Genomic DNA, 16,629 nt, shown 5'->3' with positions numbered 1-16,629 from the left:
CATCAACTATTGTCATCGAATGACACGATTGGGTTTCTTCATTAATATTTTAATCCGTCTGAGACTTAAATATTGATTGGATCGTGAAAATTTAATTCATTCCTGGAGTTGCTTTCTAAATATAAAAACAATATTGAGATAATTTAGAACAGCGCCCAACTAAATTTTGGATGACGTCTTATTTGATATTGACTACTTCCTTAAGATGAATTTTTATGAATGTTTATAACGCGTTTATTAGTGTTGACGCATTTTTGTTAAAACGGTTTTACTGTGATCTGACCTAGTTAACTACCGTTTGAGCAAAGGTTACTCAGTTTCAAACGCTGCAGATATATCTTTAAGACGAGAATGCTGAGTTAGACTATGTTTCATGTATGATATTTTATTAGTACATGCTATTACATTTTATATTGTCTGAGATATCTGTTCCAAGTAATACTTTATGGTAGGTTATTGCTTTCCTGTCCTTTTAATTGGATAACATATTTCTTATATAAAACAAATTAAGAAATTAAACATACGTGGAAAATGAATTATATCAGTTTGTTTCAAAATAAAGTCAAATTTTGTAGTTATTTTAAATCATGTTACCAAGACCTCGACCTTTGCATTTTTTCATCATTATACAGATCCATTTTAACTACCTTTTCACATAACTTACATATACCCAAAGCCGCTAATATTACACACTAAAATGATGACGCTATTTATGCTGCAGAAATCACCATACTTGTATCAATGTTATCATTTAGTGTGGTAATTTTATGTTTTGTTTATTCTTGTCCCAAAGCTGTCTGCTTTTGCTGTCTAAGTGAAAGAAAGAAACATAAGCTCATTTAATACAACCAAATTATAAGCTAACCACTGTGTAGCATGAAGTGACTGCTACAGGAGGCTGCTTAACTTCAGGTGAAAATTGGAGAACAAAAATCAGTATGGGATGTCAACTGACAGGGAGCTCAAGGCAAGTAGCTGCTTAATACAGATGACTGCTAAGGCAGGTTCAAATGAAATTGCCTTTAGTTTGGAATAACGTGTTATAAAGTTGGTAAGTATTTTTGTATATAATTTAAAAAAAGAAGAAAAAAAACACCAATCAGTAAATAGGTACCTGTAAAAGAAAGCATCTAAGTTTGTCTTTACAAAGCAGTTAATCGAGCCTGAAACTGTCTTGGAACACGTTGGTAATAAACAGAAATCAAATATATTTATTCTGTCTAGATATTTGCATCGTATCAAAATATAACAAATTTTGACAGTTTGATATATTGTCGTCTTTGTTAATGCAATAAGTTACAGTAACATTTCAAGGACGTCCTTTTCAGTATTGATCTGGTATTTGCTTTTCTTATTTTTTCTACAGAAATGAATCTATTTTTATTATGCATATATACAAATCATGTACTCACAATCACCTCGGAACATTTAAGAATACTGATTTCAAACTAAACCTCCCTCACTGAAGCCATATTTAAGTCCAAAAAATACATCATAATTACCCGTACAGATGTTGTTTTATGGTGTAGTGTAAATGTATTTGTGTAATTGTTCGTACAGAATTTCAAATATTCCTTTTATGTTTACCAACATTAAACTTCTGATGTTATCAATAAAGCAGATGTGACCAATGAACTGACCATGTCATGCTTTATTTACTTGCTTAGAATGCAGACTTTTAACACGTTAAAAAAAGTTATGTATACAATTTTATCTCACGATTCGTTGATTGATGGTAACATTATTACGAAGGTAGTAGCGTTTTCTTTCTTATTTACAGTTAACTAAAACACCATTTTATCATGTGTTTGTGCAGAACAGTGAAATGCATCACATTTGAATGGAATTAATTTCTGTCGTTGTTGTGTATACAGTGTTCGACATTTTCACATATTAGGACGTTAGCAGAATGGTCTAGAAATTGTTTATAGAAAATACATGTTTTACATGTACATGCTAGGGGGCGTGGGCAGTGTTGCATTTCTCATTTCTACTCATGAACAGACTCAATTAAACCGAGTCTGCAATTTTCACTGATTGCATTGTTCTCGGTGCTTCTGAGGGATCTACTTTCCGGATTATATTTACAACAATTGCGTCCTTTCAATCCATTTTCTTAATTTGTGTAATAATTGTACACAGTTTCGAATAAATGAAAGGAGATATTTGATAGTTCTTGAAAGGGGAAAAGTAGAAAAATGAACATTATTTTGAAAGATTGAATAAAGTAGTAACTTGTGTATAAATGTTTCTAGAAACAGATCTCAGACAATACTATTTACTACAACCCTCCTTGACTTAATCTAAAAATATATTAATCTAATATATATCATGTTGCTAAATTACACTTAATCATAATAACCCCCTGGAGTCTAGAACGGTTTTGTAAGACCTCTTGCGGTGACAGTTCTGTTAAATAATTACAGTACAGAACGACAAACAGGTGGTTATAAAGTAGTTATATAACAGCTCTAGTAATAATGTTTTTTTTTTTTTTAAATTTAAATACATTTATCGGTTCCAACAGGCTTAAAGACAGCCGAACGCCACATTTTGAGGCGAACGAGTAAACTCGAAATGCAGTCGCATAAATTTAATTAAATGCTAGATGTACCCATATTGTACTTCATTTCTGATTTTACTGTAATTCATATGTGTGCGATTGTTTTCGGATATACTTCACCCTTATAACTTCACGGGTAAGTTTTGTAATAAAGTTGTCAAAGATAAAATGTATTAAGTTTTCAGAAAAGTAAAATGCTGTCGCTTTCTATGTTTTCTATGTTTATTTGTTCTGTTTATTATTCAATTCAATAAACTTCATTATTATAGAAAAACTGAATATAGTCCATGATCCCAAAGGATCAGAAAATATAACAACACTGAATCCAATAAGGGAAACTCTTTTACTCTTTTACAGCAACCACACTAAGTCTGCGGATGTCTCTCAATTATATTCTTGTGCGTGTAACATGTGTACATGTTGAGTACTGTTCAACCCGGAGCTAGAGGGCATGGACGGTAGCTTGCATTTCCACTACCGTCTATGAACGGGCTCAATCAAACCAAGTCTGCAACTTTTCGTTTATGTTGTGTTGAGCGATCTGTGGTTTTCCACTTTTATTATTCTTTCATCATTTCGAGTCAGTTAGTATAAATTAAAACCACGGAACATCAGTTTGTCAATGTATGTTGCTTGTTGATAATGTTCAGACTAAGTAAACTTTTATTACTCATACACTCATATTACCTTTTGTTGAGGTGTGGGTCATAATGGTGCTGAGGCGAGTAGATACCAAAAAACATCACTAAGAAAAAAAAAACATTTAAAATGTAAAAAGAAAGGTTTTCATTATATATTTATTTTTGTGTTATAAGAGGTGGAGGGAAATGAAAGGGAAGAGGAGATGGGAAAATTCCAAATAAAATCTCAGGCACACAGTTACACATGCGGAAACACATTCCTTAAAGGTAACATGAGTCGAGTCAATGTCAAACAAGTATAAGATACTTGCAAGACAAACGTTTTGGTCCTTCATGTATATCTTGACTAAGTCAAGAGTCATAACTTAGCTGAGGATAATACCTTACAAAATTACAGTTGTATAACTTCATGTGTTATATAAAAATCCCCATTTGACTCTAGGTGGTCAAATACACTTTCAGATACGACATAAGATTTTTGTCTTAAGTTTTATGCATATTTAGCCTGTCAATAGCAATTAGTCTGATCCGGCTTAGTGAAATATATGCATACAATCAATTATGGTAGTTTTCAATTCAAAGTCCTTTCATAAGACCATGTAAACTGTTTCAAATTAAAACTTATTACTATTCTTTCTTTATGAAACCTTATTTTGTATCGAAGGAAATTGAGCCAGTTATATACAGGTATGGTCGTGTATCTGTATTTATGTTAGACTGATTTAAAAAATATTGATCTTCCAGTTAATGTTACAGTAATTATATCTATCAATTAATTCACAGATTTGCGCGTTTTTAGTTGACTGCTTCAGTACACGTGACAAACTTTCACTTCTCAATGAAGCAATTTCGTATTTATTAGATCTAATCAATATTCATAATTTTACGGACGACTTTCTAGTTTCTGGGTCACACACTTTCAGTTTCAATTCGCTGATGTTAATGTTTTAGTCTATTTTCTGATGATAGATCATGGAACAAAAATGCAATATATAATATATTTTATTTGTTTTTATTTACGCCCTTTTAATTTTTAAACATTCATATACACATATCTATTACGGCATCTGGCGTTCTGTAAATTTCGTCCGCACAACAACAACAGCGGCCGAAGGAGAATCTGATTATTTTGTTTGAACAATTATTTGGCACTTTCGAATTGTATAAGCCAGAAGAAAGTAGTCAAGGACATCCAGGCCGTCTTGGATCTTCCTTTCAATAACGCGCCTTAAATTGAATGTGAAACGAAACGGAATGTTAAGGTATATCGATGTTTTGTACTGAAGTTCAAAATTCGTAATAGTGTTTAGGACGACATCAATTCATATATTGCATTCATTTAAAATGATTTAATAAAATGAATGAAAAAGATATTCTAGAATGATGTTACATGTATATTCAAGAAGTATTTCAACTCTTGGAATAACTGCGAAGCAATATCTAGAGATTAATGTATAGGCATGAATAATCTATTTCAGAATTTCAAATTAATATTTAAGGGAGTTTTTGTTACTAATATAGCGGAAATATTCAAGACTAAACATTGTTTTACAGGGATATTATTTCAGCTGCGTATTTACAAAACAGTTGTAAATATTTCGTCTTTCTTAGATTAACTGCAATTGCCAGAGGGTTTTAAAATAAGTTAGGCGTAAGTACATTGGTTAAAACTCCCCGGTGATGGGTTTTGCTATTGGCCATTTGAAGGCGATGTCGTTACACTTCTGTTGTTTTATATTGTTCCATTCATCATTCATTCGTGTGTATGTATTTACACAGTTTGTACACATTTCAACGTGGAGTTCAATATGTGTTTTCTACTTGTCTAACCGTTTATTTTAAAACATTAATTGAAATAGCTTATTGTGATAAACTTTTTAATATTATATTATTTCTTTAGACAGATACAGAAGTTTCCGTTTCATCAAATATACCAACAGGTTGGCATTTATTCATATCTTTTTTTTCATTATGCCGAATCTCAGCTTTATACTAAGTTATACGAATGAATGGCTTCACGCATTTACTTTCGATTTTTTTCAAACTTAAAGACCTATCTTCGAACGTTTCCTAACGGATACATTTCCTCAATGTATAAAAATTGAAAATGTGTTGATTTATATAAGCTAAAATTATCAAAACAATGTCAATTGCAAGTAACGGAGGAGTTTTAAGACTAGAAACTTAAAGTTCATGTAAGACTTATTACATGTGTGAGTATATAGGGCAGTAGAACATATTTATCTCATCTGTGAAAGGGTTGCTTTGATTGAATAGATGACATATTTGAGAAGTTTTAATCCGTATTTGTATTGCGGTTGCCGCTAGTTTGAAGTTTGCGTTGGCATGTAGTTTTTTCAATTAATAAGTTTCAAGATGAAACTGTGTTTGATAACTTGGGTTTCATTTATCTTGCAGGAATATTTGTAGAAGTGTCACAACCCTAACTGTTTGCATAATTGATCTACTTAAAATCACAAAAGCAACAGAAAGAGTTCTTGCTATCTAAGATGTTTCATACATTTAAGATATACAGCTACTCCATATTAAATTTAGAAAAAAAGTCTATCATTATTTCGTGGATTGAAGAGAACACGTTGGAAATCATATTTAAAACAAGAATACAAAATTCAATAAAAATCCTGTTTCCACGCATATAGTGCCTTCATCCCTACCCGACCCCCGCCACAGCATAGTCTGTAAAGATGTTAATAAACAAATGTACAAAGAAAAAGTAAATAATATAGACAATGGAGATGAAACGAACAATGGGAAGATGACACATCAATAGACACACACCTGCAAAATACAACATTGCGGAAAAGCATAAGAATGTGGTAAAACATAAATAGGATAGAAAATATATCAACATTAAAGCAGCATTTATATTCAGTCATAAGTATAGCTATTCAGTCATAAGTATAGCTATTCTGAAAAGTCATGCATAAATAACCAAACAGCCTGTTTAATCGTAATATAAGAAAAGTGAATAAAAACTTCTAATCCTTTACTTTTTGCTAGATTTTGTCAAACATCATCAATTTTAATTAGCCAATTAACTTAATTTAACTATCATTTAATATATACATTACCTTCTTTAAGAGACAGGTGACTTAATTACATGTAGTATAAACTGCAATTAAAATGTCTGTTTGACAAATATTTAAGAAACAGAACCGAATAACCGAAGTCTACATAAAAATAGTATGTATATGGGGCGGTTTCGTTTTTAGAACGTGGCTTTCCCTGGTGGATATTCCTTCTAAACTAAAATGTAGAAGTTTGTATAGAAATGAGATAAGTCTGGTTTATTTTATTCGTCTTTATATGTAATTCCTCTTCAACAATAGATAAACAAAAATGCGTCAGAATTTCTTGTACTGTGCTGTCGGCTCATATTCTGTTTATACAAACACATATTTTGCTTACCTTTCTTAGACTCGGATTCAGTTTATAAAAAATATAAAATACGACACATACTTCACATGTTTTTGAGTATGCAAATTGAATCTATGATTCCAAATTTCTTTTTTTACTATTTTATCTTTACTCTGAACAAAGAAAAAAAACAATGAAAACAAAAATACATACATACATGATATATATATATACATTTATTAATTATATTCTACAAATGAATTACATATTTTAATATCAATAGAAATATAGCTTATGTTACATAAACGTGTTACTGTGACCTGTTGTTCTCACAACTATTCAAAATCGTACATTCAAAGGTAATTTGGACACTGTTACTATGTACAGTATACAAAATACATACGTCAATTGGAAACGAAGGTATGAAGTTCGCACGGCTTTTGTTCTATTAAGCATAGCTAAATTGAAACATTATCTAAATAGGCATTTACTAATGATAGATAACAATTTTATACATGTATATGAAACTGTGTTGGATAAGGAGAATCCTTTGAGAGCAATGATAGGCCATAATGACGTCGTATTTATGTTTCGTCATTGGCTTTTTGGAAAGCGACAGAAGAAGAATTTGAGAACTTTGTTTCTAATTACAATCACTGAATCAGGGTCTTCTTTGGAGTTTCGGCTGAGTTATCAAAGTAGTCATTTTTTAACCTACTGACTATCCGAATTTGATTTTTCATCCGTTATAGGAATCTTTGAAACAATGTATTTACATATTCAACACAACATTTCGTTAAAACATCAAATGAAATAATCTTATCAAAACGATATGTATTGTAGCTTTCTATAATATGAGTTACTAAAATACAGTTTTTGCAGGGATTTGAAAAAGACATCAGAAATTGTGTAGATGAAATCCAGGAATATAAATATACTGTTAATTCATTTTTGTGCTTTCCAAGTACTTGTACCAAGAGATAAATTACACGATTACGAGAAAAATGAAAATCTTAACCATTACCGTTTCCAAATTCAAAGGAGTATTCTATTATATCATGATGAAAACAATTATTGGTTTTAACAGCGGCGCATTATTTTACTTGTAACTAATAGATTTCTAAATAGAGTATTTAATATGAGAAACTCAGCTGGCAAACGTGCGAATTAAAACTATTTGTCTGGCTGCAGTGGTACTAAATCATAAAACAGCAGTCATTCTGTCTCCAATACTGTGAACGGTCAATGTTAATATTGCGTATATAAGGTTTGATAGCTAAATGCAATAGCTCTTACAATAAATCTGTCTCACTCTTTAACATTATGTTAAGATAGATTAAATTCTTCAGAAGTACAGAATGCAGGCAAACACAAATTGCAGACTCAGGTATAATTGAATCTGGTTAATTGAATTCGGTTAATGTTACTTTTATTGTCAGACTAATGTTTTTATTCAGACGACGAAAACAGTGTGAGTAAATAATGAAGATCGTGATAGTGTAAATTCATGCTATCACGACTATGCTTGGCAGGGAAAGGAAATGCGTCATTTAAAATATCAAGACATGGAAATTGAATTTCCAGTCTAAGAATATGTTATTGCAAGGAGGGAAAATATTACCGTAACACTGAAATTGATATAAATCACACGAAGCTTACATAAATGGTAGGGTCTTATTACAAATAAATTGTCTTTTCTTCTTTTAAAACGTTTTCAATACACCTGCGAATGTCCCTAAATTGCTTTTGGTACTTGTAACATATGTAAATCTTGAGTTCTACAAAGCCCAGGGCTAAGGGACTTTGACGGTAGCATGCATCTCAACTGCCATCCATGAGCTGGGTCTGTAACATTTAAATATTTGTTTTGCTAGGCGTCCTATTATGGAAGAGTATTAGTGCCAGGTGCGTTAAATTTATTAACTCGAAATTTCGAGATACTAAGTTCAAATTTTGAGTTGATATGTCGAAATTTCGAGTAAAGATTAAAAACTTGTCAATGTTTGTTGCTTGTTGACAATGTTCAGACTAAGTGAACCTTTATTACTCATACACTCATATTACCTTTTGTTGAGGTGTGGGTCATTATGATGCTGAGGCGGGTGGATACCAAAAACACCACCGAGAAAAAAAAAGACATTTAGAAGTAAAAAGAAAGGTTTTCAGTCGGGTGCTTCAGCACACGTGGCAAACTTTCATTTCTCAATGAAGCAATTCTGTATTCATTAGATCTAATCAATATTCATAAATTTACGGACGACTTTCTAGTTTCTGGGTCACGCACCTTCAGTTTCAATTCTCTGATGTTAATGATGTTTTAGTATATTTTCTGACCATAGATCCTGGAACAAACATGAAATAATTATATAATATCTTTCATTTGTTTTTATTTACGTCCTTTTAATTTTTAAACATTCATATACACATATCTATTACGGCATCTGGCGTTCTGTAAATTTCGTCCGCGCAACAACAACAGTTGGCGAAGGAGAATCTGATTATTTTGTTTGAACATTTTTTTGGTACTTTCGAATTGTATAAGCCAGAAGAAAGTAGTCAAGGACATCCAGGCCGTCTTGGATCTTCCTTTCAATAACGCGCCTTAAATTGAATTTGAAACGAAACGGAATGTTAAGGTATATCAATGTTTTGTACTGAAGTTCAAAATTCGTATTAGTGTTTAGGACGACATCAATTCATATATTGCATTCATTTAAAATGATTTAATAAAATGAATGAAAAAGATATTCTAGAATGATGTTACATGTATATTCAAGAAGTATGTCAACTCTTGGAATAACTGCGAAGCAATTTCTAGATATTATTGTATAGACATGAATAATCTATTTCAGAATTTCAAATTAATATTTAAGTGAGTTTTTGTTACTAATATATTCAAGACTAAACATTATTTTACAGGGATATTATTTCAGCTGCGTATTTACAAAACAGTTGTAAATATTTCGTCTTTCTTAGATTAACTGCAATTGCCAGAGGGTTTTAAAAAGAAGTTAGGCGTAAGTACATTGGTTAAAACTCCCCGGTGATTGTTTTTGCTATTGGCCATTTGAAGGCGATGTCGTTACACTTCTGTTGTTTTATATTGTTCCATTCATCACTCATTCGTGTGTATGTATTTACACAGTTTGTACACATTTCAACGTGGAGTTCAATATGTGTTTTCTACTTGTCTAACCGTTTATTTTGAAACATTAATGGAAATAGCTTATTGCAATAAACTTTTTTATATTTTATTATATCTTTAGACAGATACAGAAGTTTCCGTTTCATCAAATATACCAACAGGTTGGCATTTATTCATATCTTTTTTTCACTATGCCGAATCTCATCTTTATACTAAGTTATACGAATGAATGGCTTCACGCATTTACTTTCGATTTTTTCAAACTTAAAGACCTATCTTCGAACGTTTCCTAACGGATACATTTCCTCAATGTATAAAAATTGAAAATGTGTTGATTTATATAAGCTAAAATTATCAAAACAGTGTCAATTGCAAGTAACGGAGGAGTTTTAAGACTAGAAACTTAAAGTTCATGTAAGACTTATTACATGTGTGAGTATATAGGGCAGTAGAACATATTTATCTCATCTGTGAAAAGGTTGCTTTGATTGAATAGATGACATATTTGAGAAGTTTTAATCCGTATTTGTATTGCGGTTGCAGCTAGTTTGAAGTTTGCGTTGGCATGTAGTTTTTTCAATTAATAAGTTTCAAGATGAAACTGTGTTTGATAACTTGGGTTTCATTTATCTTGCAGGAATATTTGTAGAAGTGTCAAAACCCTAACTGTTTGCATAATTGATCTACTTAAAATCACAAAAGCAATAGAAAGTGTTCTTGCTATCTAAGATGTTTCATGCATTTAAGATGTACAGCTACTCCATATTAAATTTAGAAAAAAGTCTAACATTAGTTCGTGGATTGAAGAGAACACGTTGGTAATCATATTTAAGGTAGTAGATGTGTAATAGAGTACCTCCTTTTTGAAGAGTATTCAATTCCTACCATAAACCCACATTTACTGCAATTCTCAGGGGGGCGTAGGTTCAGGCCCTACTGGGACCAAATTTTTTTTCCCCTTATTTTCGATTTTTTCTAGTAAGTTTTTACTTCTTTCAAGACTTATGATAGATTTATTGTACAAAAATGAAAAAAAAAAAACCATTTGCTAAGCGATTTCTTGCTGTTCAAAGTGAATTTACTACTTAAACAGACGGGGTAGAGTTACACATCTGTAAAAATATTGAGTTACATGTGGTAAAAGTTCTCTATTTTGCTTCCATTCTTTAGATTACATATTGTGGAAGAAATTAAGGTAGGTTTTACATCTGTCCCAAGGTAGTTTTTGAATGAAGTAAGCAAAATTCAAAACAGAAACAAGGATTCGACCTTACTTTTTCAACGTTGAAATAAGAATTCTGTATCATTAAATCCGTTTACTTGAGGAACACTATATAAAATGATATCCACATTTTTATTTTGTGTTTAATAATTGTTTAACAATAGTTTGATGATTCTTTTATTAAAATTAATGGTAAAATGAGTTCTCTGCAAACATTTTATATAGCGGCCATCACTTTGAAATTTTTCTCTACTTGAGCTGGAGGAGATACCACAAATTATACAAAATTTAGAAAAAACGGCATGGTAAAAGTTGTTTAAAATTTGCAATACAGTGCAAAACACGGTCATCTTTAAGATTATACCATGCAAATGCCATTTTGTAAACATTGCTATTACACCTCTACTACCTTAAAACAAAGATACAAAATTCAGTAAAAATCCTGTTTCCACGAACATAGTGCCTCCATCCCTACCCGACCCCCGCCACAGCATTGTCTGTATAGATGTTAATAAACAAATGCACAAAGAAAAAGTAAATCATACAGACAATGAAGATGAAACGAACAATGGGAGGATGACACATCAATAGACACCCACTTGCAAAATACAACATTGCGGAAAAGCATAAAAATGTGATAAAACATAAATAGGATACAAAATATATCAACATTAAAGCAGCATTTATATTCAATCTTTAGTATAGCTATTCTGATGTATATAAGTCATGCATAAATAACCAAATAACCTGTTTAATCGTAATATAAGAAAAGGGAATAAAAACTTCTAATCCTTTACTATTTGCTAGATTTTCTCAAACATCATCAATTTTAATCGAATCAACTTAATTTAACTATCATTTAATATACGAGTATGCATTACCTTCTTTAAGAGACAAGTGACTTAATTACATGTAGTATAAACTTTTCTTAAACTGTTAGTATGAAAAATATTTAAGAAACAGAACCGAATAACTGAAGTCTACATAAAAATATTGTCTATGGGGAGGCTGCGTTTTTAGAACGTAGCTTTCCCTGTTGGATATTCTGTCTTGTTTTTTTAGCTAAAATGTAGAAGTCTGTATAGAAATGACGGTAAGTCTGATTTATTTTATTCGTCTTTATATGTAATTCCCCTTCGACAATAGATAAACAAAAATGCGTAAGAATTCTTGTACTATACTGTCGGCTCATATTCATTTTATACAAACACTTTTTGTGCTTACCTTTCTGAGATTCGGATATAATTTATAAATAAAAATATAAAATACGACATCCTTCATATGTTATTGAGTATGCAAATTGAATCTATGATTCCAAATTTTTTGGAAATATTTTATCTTTACTCTGAACAAAAAAAAATAAAAATGAAAAGTCTTCTAAATTTATTTCAAGTGACCAATACTAAACCGGAATGAGAGTGACGCTACCTCATTACACTTATGAGCATCGTCTAAAACTAATACATATACATTTATTAATTTTATTCTACATATGAATTACATTTTTAGTATCAGTAGAAATATAGCTTATGTTACATAAACGTGTTACTGTGAGGTGTTGTTCTCACAAATATTCAAAAACGTACATTCAAACAGGTAACTTTGGACACTGTTACAGTGTACAGTATACAAAATACATACGTCAATTGGAAACGAAGGTATGAAGTCCGCACGGCTTTCGCTCTATTTAACATAGCTTAAGTGAAATATTATCTAAATAGGCATTTAGTAAATGATAGATAACAATTTTATACATGTAAATAAAACTGTGTTGGAAAAGGAGAAACCTCTGAGAGCAACGGTTGGCCATAATGACGTCGTATTTATGCTTCGTAATTGGCTTTTGGAATACAAAACAGGGTCTTCTTCGGAGTTTCGGCTGCGTTAAGTAGTATCTTTTATCCTATTGACTATCTGAATTTGATTTTTCATCCGTTATAAGAATCTTTGAAACAATTTATTTACACATTCAACCCAACATTTCGTTAAAACATCAAATGAAATAATCTTATCAAAGCGATATGTATTGTAGCTTTCTATATTATGAGTTACAAAAATACAGTTATTGCAGGGTACAATTTGAAAAAGACATCAGAAATTGTGTAGATGAAATGCAGAAATATGAATGCAGAAATATGAATATACTATTAATTTATTTTTGTGCTTTCCAAGTACTTGTACCAACAGATAATTAAAACAACTACGAGATAAATGAAAATCTTAACCATTGCCGTTTCCAAATTCAACGGAGTAGTCTATTATTTCATGATATATGTAAAAACAATTATTGGTTTTAACAGCGGCGCATTATTTTACTTGTAACTAATAGATTTCTAAATAGAGTATTTAATATGAGAAATTCAGCTGGCAAACGTGCGAATTAACACTATTTGTCTGGCTGCAGTGGTACTAATCATAAAACAGCAGCCATTCTGTCTTCAATACTGTGAACGGTCAATGTTAATATTGCGTATATAAGGTTTGATAGCTAAATGCAATAGCTCTTACAATAAATCTGTCTCACTCTTTAACATTATGTTAAGATAGATTAAATTCTTCAGAAGTATAGAATGCAAGCAAACACAAATTGCAGACTCAGGTACAATTGAATCTGGTTTGAATTCGGTTAATGTTACTTTTATTGTCAGACTAATGTTTTTATTCAGACGACGAAAACAGTGTTAGTAAATTATGAAGATCGTGATAGTGTAAATTCATGCTATCACGACTATGCTTGGCAGGGAAAGGAAATGCGTCATTTAAAATATCAAGACATTGAAATTGAATTTCCAGTCTAAGAATATGTCATTGCAAGGAGAGAAAATATTACCGTAACACTGAAATTGATATAAATCACACGAAGCTTACATAAATGGTAGGGTCTTATTACGAATAAATTGTCTTTTCTTCTTTTAAAACGTTTTCAATACACCTGCGAATGTCCTAAATTGCTTTTGGTACTTGTAACATATGTAAATCTTGAGTTCTACAAAGCCCAGGGCTAAGGGAATTTGACGGTAGCATGCATCTCAACTACCATCCATGAGCTGGGGCTGTAACATTTAAATATTTGGTTTGCTAGGCGTCCTATTATGGGAGAGTATTAGTGCGAGGTGCGTTTAATTTATTAACTCGAAATTTCGAGATACTAAGTTCAAATTTTGAGTTGATATGTCGAAATTTCGAGTTAAGTAACTCGAAATTTTGAGTTATTTACACGGAATTTCGAAGCGTGTCTTTCTCTTTTATTCGCAAAATTTGATCGTCTGTCCGTCTGCCAAAGGCCAAAAATGTAATGGACGACTTTTGAATCACCTATCTACATATCAATATAATGTACCCAACATGTAGCGACTTGAACATATACTACCATGCATCAATGTATGACCTTCCCTATAGCCTCTAGAGCTACTCCAGATTTCAAACTGTATCCAGGATATATACCTTCATTTACATGTATAGTATGTTCAGGTGGTAAGCAATCGAACTAGGTCGGAAACCTTTGACGTTTGAATACTTCCCGGTCACCTTCTATGATCTCTTCTCAAAATCTAGATCTATCTACAGAAAAGGTACCCAATCTTGGTCAGACTGATTACTACAGGTCTTCACGTTCATGTAAGGTTTGTCTATATTCCCTTGCCGTATGGACACAAACTAGGTCGAAAACCTTCCAGACATAAACATGGTTTAAATAGTGATATTTTTTATGAGAAAAAGCTGCCCGGTCATCTTAATTCCTGTAGGTCTAGCCGGTAATACACCAGGTACCTAATCTTGACCAGGACCTATACATCAAAGTAAACTATTGTAACACAGTAGTAAGTAACTCGAAAGTTCGAGATACTAACTAAAAATTTTGACTAAGTAACTCGAGTTAATAAATAACGTAAACCTGGCACTAATGCTCTGAATAAGGAAGTATGGTTTGATTCGAACAAAAGCAGAAGAAGACAAATACTTACATACGTATTCCCTTCTATTCATATAATGCTTACAACAGTTTTTTTCAGACCCACAATTTATTCAGATGTTTGAGCGTTTCCATTACATCTATATGAAAATAAACCAGCAAATTCTGATGTGGTGGTATGAGATGGACTAGTTAATACTGAAACAAAACTATCTTGCAAATGATCCACTGAGCAGAGTCGTGTGGCCAGCTAAATTAGAAATGAGAATGAACACATACGAAAACATCCATAAGTGAAATGATAATTTAAAGCGCCTCTTTTATACACTGAACATCGGTACTATTTAACGTCACAATGCAAAAATTGATATTAAAGGGCAATCCTGTTATAACTTTCACGCAAACTTTTTCAATTGTTTTGAGTTGCAATGCTCGCGTAAATATATTATACATGTACATATATCCATCCGTGAATGATGTTTAAATTCATAAGTCACAATTTTTAATAAGAGACTTTAAGAAATTACGATGCCAGTAGGTGCTTTAATCATGGTCTAATGCTAAACTTCATACAGTGTTTGTGTTATATTTTAACAATACATATAATGTAAGTTTTGAAGCAATAACTCATTTTCTCACATCGGAGTGTAAACTTTAGCATTAAGTGTAACAAACAAGTGGTGCACAGATTTCAAATAAGCTCATCACATATCAGCACTTAGTACTTTGTATGAGCATTTGATGTTCAATGTCCTTTACAAAATGTTTCGTGTGAATAAAGCAAAGAGATATGACTCCGCTGTTGTTGACAGTTACGTTTATCCCAACATACATGTGGGATATTGGTTTTGAAAATTGTAAAAAGGGAATGAGAATCCGGCTGAAAAAATGTTAAAAAATGAATTTTGTTATTGCCACATGTTATATTACAGAAGAATAAAAATCTTGTCTCTATATAAAGTTCAAAAACCAATCACTGTCCGTCAGCTTAATCTGTAAATCTAATGTCTGATACATAACGTAATTGTTGACTCCGAGGTAACAAAAAGGATAGAAATAACTGATAAAACAGCACCAATTTTCAAAAGTTTCTTCTGGAATGTAGCTCCTATTGTTGTATGGAGAAGTTTTTATGATTTCCTTAACCTGTTGATTGATTTAGAATACTTTATTTTATATAAATATTGTAATATCTGAATTTATGCACAGAGTCTGTAATATTAAATTTTAGAAATGATTTGAAAAATAAATCACGCATGTTGTGCAAGAAAATAACTACATGTTATTTGAGAATACCAGTCTAGATATTAGGATAAAAAAGAAATAAGATAAAGTATCAGACAGGATTTTACAAATGAGATGTATTTCTTATACCCTGCTTCTTAGTGCTTTTTCTTCGTAGGATTTTATATATAATTAAGGGAAAGTAATACAATAATGCTGAGATAGTTTCATAAGCAGACAATCTATGCCTTTGACCGTTATAGTGTGTAGTCCCACTTTGTTCCTTTATTTGTTTTATCTGACCTCGTTGTCTTTTACTATGATGTGCGTTTCTCGTACATTTTAAAAATGTCCACATCCATACATAGAATGCATCATTTGAGTCGAAAGTCTGCTTTGCGCGCACATTTTTCAAGTTATACGTGCACGTAAAAGAATATACGTGCGTATATTATTATTATTATATTATTATTATTATTATTATACCAGATTTATATAGCGCCCTTTTCATGATAAACACGTTCAAAGGCGCTTTACATATAG

The sequence above is a fragment of the Mercenaria mercenaria genome, chromosome 8 (genome assembly GCF_021730395.1).
Source record: "Mercenaria mercenaria strain notata chromosome 8, MADL_Memer_1, whole genome shotgun sequence".
Taxonomy (NCBI): Eukaryota; Metazoa; Mollusca; class Bivalvia; order Venerida; family Veneridae; genus Mercenaria; species Mercenaria mercenaria.
The sequence above is the reverse complement of the archived record's forward strand: the minus strand, read 5'-3'. Positions refer to the sequence as shown.